This window comes from Chenopodium album, chromosome 6 (genome assembly GCF_948465745.1).
Source record: "Chenopodium album chromosome 6, dcCheAlbu1.1, whole genome shotgun sequence".
NCBI classification, from domain to species: Eukaryota; Viridiplantae; Streptophyta; class Magnoliopsida; order Caryophyllales; family Amaranthaceae; genus Chenopodium; species Chenopodium album.
In genome coordinates, this window is record NC_137839.1 from 51,349,519 (window position 1) to 51,357,191 (window position 7,673).

Consider the following 7,673-nt stretch of genomic DNA (forward strand, 5'->3'; position numbering starts at 1 on the left):
ACGTGCCGTTATGTATTTTTGTAAATCTAAATACGGTCTACGCACCGTTAAGTATTTTTGTACTTTAATATTTAGATTATTCCTAGTTGTAGACACTAGTTTTTGCATAGTTTGGTTAAGTCTTGAAGACGACGTATCTTGGAAGACAAAGCCTTGAATTGCAAATGAAGACCTTTTGAAGATATGAAGATTTCAAGGGGTCATGCTAGTTGCCAATATGCATCTATAATTTCGCTTTATATTTTATGCTTATATATATGTGAATTATTCGTTAGATGCATGTTTAGGTTTTCTTGATGTTGCGATGATTAGTTAAGTTCACTTAAATCAACCAACATAGAAATCCTAGGTCCCTAATAATATTGAGTCAAACTTGCCTTTCCAAAACAACACTTACTAACCGGACGATGGTGATGGTAGGCTACGCCAAAGCGAGGTGCCATCACTTCTCCAAGGGGCATAAGGCACACCGGGTGTGCACGTTGGTTTTGGTTTAACTCATCGGTATGAGTGAGGAGTCCTCACATACCGTGGCAAAAGAGATACATCGTCAAAGATGCATTAGATGCGATGACTGTCTAACCAAGAGTGGCTTAGAGCCATTAGCAAGGCAATGCTTACCCTAGAAGATTGAGTGTTTAAGACAAGCCAAAGCATGCTTAACCACTCTTTGTTTCTTCGGATCTTGGAATCGCCTTATTTTCGCCAAATAGGGACAATTATTATGCGTAAATAAGACGTTTAATAAGATTGAAGTTTGCATGAATGCTATTAAATTTCAAACTTATTATGTTCTTGATAAATGGTTATACTTAGCACTTATATTTATAGTATTCTAAATCAAATAATATTGTTTCCATGATTGGTAAAGGAAATCCTTGAGAATAGATCTCAAAGACAGGAAAAGCATTTCTAAAATACAATTCTCATAAATGACTTTTATAACTAAGTCCGAAAGGACGGTTGGACATCATGTATTCAAAATACTAGGTAGTTTTGATAAAACATGAGGAATTGAGTTGCAATCTCAAGATTGACAACCAACGTATCCTTTCGCATCATACATAATTAAGTAGGACTCATTGATGTAGTAATTCGAGTAAGAATTAATGGAAAAGATGGAACTTTGTCTTACGGCGCACTAGGTGCTTGATTATGCCTAACAAAGTATAAGAGTCAAGGTACTTAAAGAAATGATTCTTAAAGTAAGATTATGAGATATTGTATGATAAGAAATATAGGAAAGAAGGAACGAAGAAAAGGAATTAGATTTCATTTCAACTCATGAGTTCATGTTATTGTAGTTAACTTAGCAATTCGTTATCTTCACAAGTATCGGATACTGCTTGAGTGTTCCACTATGATAGTGACCTCAAACTATTGAAGTTAAGCTAAGTTATCGACTTACAAGCTTAGAATGAAGCAAGAAGAGCTACATCAGTTGTAAGGTCGTATGTTTTGTTTAAAGACCTTTTAAGCCAAAGGCTGGAACAAGTAATGGTTATTATGTCCCATAATCAGCAATTGATCCGTTTACACACGGAAAGACTCACATTCAAAGTAATGAGCAATAGTTGCGAGATTTATTTGAATGGCATGGTTATCCAAGCATTGGGTCAAGAATGCCTGATTATAAACAAACATTTCCCTAAACATGATAAACTCACTAAGTTCAAGTCATGGGCTTGATTTGCATTCCGAACATCTTTAGCAATGTCACATCGACAAGAACGTACTCAAAGGCTCTATTAGATAGACTCTTGATAGTTGCTCGATTTGGAATCGTTCTAAGACAAGCAAGTCTTACTTGTTGAAACCGACAAAACAGAGAGCTATTGTTCTTGGTATAGACAGTTGACTCCGAAGGCTAAAGAGGATTCAATTACTTCAACGTTTCACAAAGAATTTGAAAGGATATGGCTATATTCAAATGTGAACAAACTTGACTTGAGTAGCTCAAGAGTTCAGTGAAGTATAGAATCGACTTGGCAAGATATCAAAACGTCTAGATTAGATCGAGCGATGTTTTCTTGAGCCAAGCGTGACTATCTCAAAGTTATGAATGGAAATTTTCATAAATAACTCCACAAAGAACATAGTGTGTCTTCATGGAGACCTTGGTGTCAATTGAAAATGACTCAAACAATGATGGTTCACAACCCTTCCTATAAAGTTCTTAAAGATTTGCACAAATGACTAATGTTACACTAAACAATGTGTCAAAGCTAAGAAAGGACTCCATATTCAGTTATGGATAGAAATAACTTCTAAAAGTCTTTTCAAGTATATGTCTAAGGCTCTTAGTCTCAGTGGGAGTTCACTAGCTTAGTGGGAGAAAAGTGGCTCAGTGGGAGCTAGGTGACTCAATGGGAGCTGAATAGCTCAATAAAGACTAAGATAGCTCAAGTAGGAGCTAACTGTTTGTTTCACAACGAACTTTTACCCAAAGGCAATATACATGTCTCTTTGTAAGCATTCAAGTGAGACTACGGGTATTACCTCCACATCCTAATTGAGAACAAAAATTGTTTGTTGCTCTAAGTAGTGTCTTTCTGGAAAGTAACACGTTTCCAAAACGACAAGTGGGAGACAAATGAACTCGATGACCATCGAACTTAGCAACAAACTAGAACTGAGAATCTCGGAAGACCATAAAGGACTTCATGAGAATGCTTGATCAAGAATACTCAAAAGGAATTTACAAGTGCCTTAAAAGAGAATTCATTACTCACAAAACATTAAAAATGTGGGAGTAAGATCAACATAATAAAAGGGCTTTGAAAGCACCTTAAAACTCAGTGTTTGATGCAATTGCCCCGTATAGGTATAGAATTCACCAAAAGCTTGGATTGAATCCTATAAATTTTCTATTAAGTTAGAAACAAACCTAAGACTTACAAGCATACTATTTACTATTAGATATTAAAGGAATAATTTCTTGTAAGATAGCTACGACAAATCCAAATTCCGAATAATGGTTAAAGACCATGAAAATCCGAAATAGACTCCATGTTTGAAAATCATGTTTGAAACTTGATTAATTTGCATGAAAGGTGAAAGACCCATCGATTGCAAATAAGTTTTCAAGGAGAAAACTAACAAATGTGGAAATGTATATGCATACATAGCTAGATTGGTTGTAAAGGATATAATTAATATCAAGGAGTTGATTTTAAAATCCCATTCACCAATCGGAATGCTCAAGTCTTTTCGTGATTGATCTAGCAAAATTGCACATATGAAATATGGCAAAATAGATACAAAAACCGCCTACCCAAAATAGGATTTTGGAAGTGACTATGGAATAGTCTAAGGGTTTTGAAAATCTAAATAATGCTAGATTTGAAAGCAAGCACATGGAATCCGTCATAGGATTAAAGGAAGCATTGCATGAAGGAATTGGAACGTGTTTTCTCATAAAGTTAATAAGAGGATTGACTTATGGAGAAACATAGAAATTCTGATGAACAAGAAGTTTAGTGGGAGCAAAAGTAATGGTCCAACAAGAAGTTTACGAACTCTATTGTGAAACAACCATCAAATGCTAAATGTTTAGATTTAAAAGTATTTTCGACAATGGACCGAGCTAAAGACGATACTTATTACATGTTGGGAATTAAGTTCTATGGTATAGACTTAATTAAATGTTTAAATGAGTAAAAGAAATTACCATGTTAAACATGAAGGACTTTGAAAGGCTTTCGACCCATATGTATGAAGCTAAGTAAATGTTTGACCTATGTATAAGCTAGGCTAAGTACTAAGTCAAACGAGAAAGACTCTAGTAGGAGACTTTCAACCACATCATATAACGAACAATTTGGCAAGACTCAGTGTAACTGTATGAGCTAAATGTTACATGGATGGAATAAAATTGAGAATAATTCTAGAATTAAATCCATCATGTAAAGCTATGATATGGAATCGTCAGATGACTTAAATGCTTAGAGCATGTGAAGTACGTATATAATACCAATCGACATTAATCTAAGTATTAGATCATTAGATTATAGTCAAGAACATCCAAAGAACTTAGATAAGTAGTTGGATGAGTTCTTGACGCATGGAAACAAATATAATTTGAGTTTTGATGTTGCAAGCACAAACCTTAACAAGTATTAGATCCTTAGCAAGGAAGCCATTTATAAGCACGAGGCAAGAAGTGTCGTGGCTTGAGAATGGTAACATGGATGTGCATCCATGTATAATGTGCGGGAATTTAAGGAAAATTTCCATGCTCACAAGTGATTAGGTGTAGACACCCATTTGTGTCTCCCCAAAACCAAACCCAATGATGAGTGTCTTTCACGTCGAATCATAATCGAATGAAACAAAAGTGTGGAAAGGTCTAGTGTTGCGGAAAGTTTTATTTCTTTTTCTCTTCTCTCTGTTTTTGAAAACTTTATTTTAAGAAAACAGCCAATCCAGTTGGTTGGTCCATGATATGGGTCCAATAGTGGTGTAGTTGGATGGGGCTTGCAAAGACCTTTCTAACGATATATTGTAAGCCCAATTCCGATGAATATTGAGGAATTTATGGCCAATTTACTAAACTGGGCCCGGTTTGAGTTTTAAGTACGGCCTAATGATCTAGGGGAGGGCCTAATATAATTTATCATTCCTAATGCAATTAGGAATGGTTTTTAGTCTTCTAGAACATTCTAGAAGGTTCTTATCATTCTTAATTCAATTAGGACTCTTCAGAGTTTTAATTAGATCAAATAGCATTTTCGACTGAAATTATATTATTTTATCTTCCAGTACGGTAAGTTTATCAGATTTTCGAAAACGTGTTAAAAGCCGATTTGGCGTCCAACCCCAGGCCTTGGCGCCTGGAACCAGGATTGGCGCCTGGCGCTAGCCACTGGGTCTGGCGCCAATTAGCCAGGGCTGGCGCCAAAGTGGTTTTGTGGTCTTCAGACCCTGTTTTGATAAATTATCTTTTTTGGATGATTTTCTCTATAAATATCGTATCAAAAACTCCGTTTTCATGGACGGATTATCAATATTCATTCACCAAAAATCTTCAATTCTCTTCTTAAAATCATTCATTCTTTCTTTTCTAAAAAACTTTGTTTTCTCGAATACAAAATTCCGCATTCGCAAGATCTTGATACACCTAGCCATATTCGAAGTTGCCTTCGCCTTAGATGTGAAAGGTTTTAATTTCTGAGGGTTTGGTCCCAAATCTCTCTTTACATTATTTAATTTGATTGCTTTGATTATTATTTTCCTTGAAGTTACTAACGCGTGTATTGTGTTATTAGAAAGAGGTACGAGGCATCTAAGTAAGTACTTTAAGGGATTTTATTGATTAATTGATATTATGATGTAGATATCATGTTTAGATTGTTATTATGATTTCTAGTATCATGTCTAGGGTAATTTTAATATCAAGTATGATTGCTACGATGCTTCCTATATTCTTCCTAATACTTATGATTGTTAGTATCATGTTAGGACTAAAGCTTTGATTTTTATTGTTTAGTGACATGCTAGGGTTTGTTATTAATCTTGTTAGTATCATGCCTAGGATCTTGCTATGCTTTAACATGATTATGATTATGATTGATATTATTTTTATTAATGATGTTGATTATTTATTATTATGTTGCTTGATATGTATCATATTGTTATTGCTTGATCACTTTTATTGCATGTTTAAAGGGAACTTGGTACTTGTAACCACTCTTAATAAGATATTAATAATCTTGTTTAGGGTTAATTGTGATTATAATTCAAGTGATCGCCAATAATAGATTTGTTTGTGCATTCATATTCAACCAACATAGATTAAACAGGTTTAGGGTTAACCTATTGATTGTATGTTAATCAGAAAGCGCACATGAATACGAGCAGAATAAAGTAGAGGCCTATTATTAGGGCAGGTTTAATCTCTTTTAGGTTGGATTTGTACCATCATCCCCGGACCCTTATTTGGTTCATGACTTTATGGAGTTGACGATCTCTTGGATCGTTAAGGGGTGTAACCTTCATCCTCGTGAACGGTTTACAAGTTCCTTAAAAACTTGTTGGCGACTCTTTTGCTCTATCTTCTTCCCTTTTGGACGCCACCGTACTTTAGTGTATGATCACAGTGGGGTTCAAGCTTGGAGCGTCGAAACCGAGCGTCGGAGAATCTCAAATGTCGAGCCAAAATTTAGGATTTGGCGAGACGGGAAAATGCATCAAGTAACAAGTAAAATCCTAGCCACGCGAAAGGCTAGGAATGCATGCCCAATAGGAGCATGCCACGTGGCAGCACACATGGCAAACGCCATGTGGCAGCACACGTGGCCGCCACGTTGGCAGCCGCCACATTGGCAGCCACCTAGTGGCAGCGTGCCACGTTGGCAGCGTGCCACGTGGCAGCGCCATGGTGGCGGCGCGCCACGGTGGCGACACATGTGGCAATGGCCGTGGACCCGGGTTGATGGGTCATGGACACGGGCCAAAATAAAATGGGCCAACCGAACCTAACTTGGGGCTCAAGGTTGGGTGACACATGGTTAGTTCACATTGCATGTGAAATGCCTTGGGGACCAAGTGAGAAAGTGGTCCACACCTAACCATGTGACACTTGTTACTTGTTCCTTTGTTTATTTAACTAAGGGTTGAATTCACCAATCTTTCCATGTGGGATCTTTTTGTGAAAAGTCCCACATTGAAAGATGAGTGAAATTCACAAGGCATACTTCCTTATAAATAGTCATGGCATGGCTTGAGAATTCTTTGCTTGAGTGGGAGTTAAAAAGAGCATTCCATAATTTTTGGGAAAACTCTTAAACTCATATAACACTCGGTTTTTGGTCGGACCTTGCTAACCCCAAGGTAGAGGACCTTAAAGTTGTGTTCGCCTTTTTGTGGGTGGATACCGTCGGAGGCGCGGCGCTTGACGTGCTCGTAGCTTTCAAGTAAGAGCCCCGGTTTTTGGGCGAAGCTCGCTTCGAGGGTAAGATTCGTTATCTTTTCTTTGTGATTATTTATTTATGCTTTATGATTTTAATTATTGCGAGTGGTTCCTCGGGTCGGGGTTGTTTCCGCGGTGAGTCGGACTCACCAAACCCCAACAATATCCTCATTTTTAGCTCCTACTTCTAACAGAACCGATGATCTTAGGATTGCTAAGGCACTTGATGATGTTGGACAAATTAAGAATTTGAATTGGTGTAAATATGTTCTTGAAAAACTGTGTGAAGGTGTTAAAAGTTACCAAAAAGGAGAAATTCAGAACTGTTGTGGTTGTATTTTGATGTTGGAGATTATTTACTTTCATAGGTTGAAACTTAGGAATGTTGAATTAAGTATTTTTTTACCCTTAATTCAACATTGGAATGATGAGTTGATTAGGGACATAATTAAGAAGGAAAAATTGTCGAAAAGTTTTGGTTGTGGGATTTTACTCTATGATGTGTATCCTGTTAGTGGTAAGCTGAAGTTTCAGGATGCTCATGTGGGTACTACAGGGGGAAGTATGGGGAATGTTGATAATGTCAGGGGGGGTAATGATGTACCTGGTACAATACAGTTCATTCTCCCACCAGGTTCGATGTCAGATCAAGAGATCATTTGGCTGCTATTGATGTAAGGAGTAGCTGACTTTTATTCTTTTTTTTTTTTAATTATTGGATATGATTTAAATATTTATACATGATTTTTTTAATGTCTTTGCA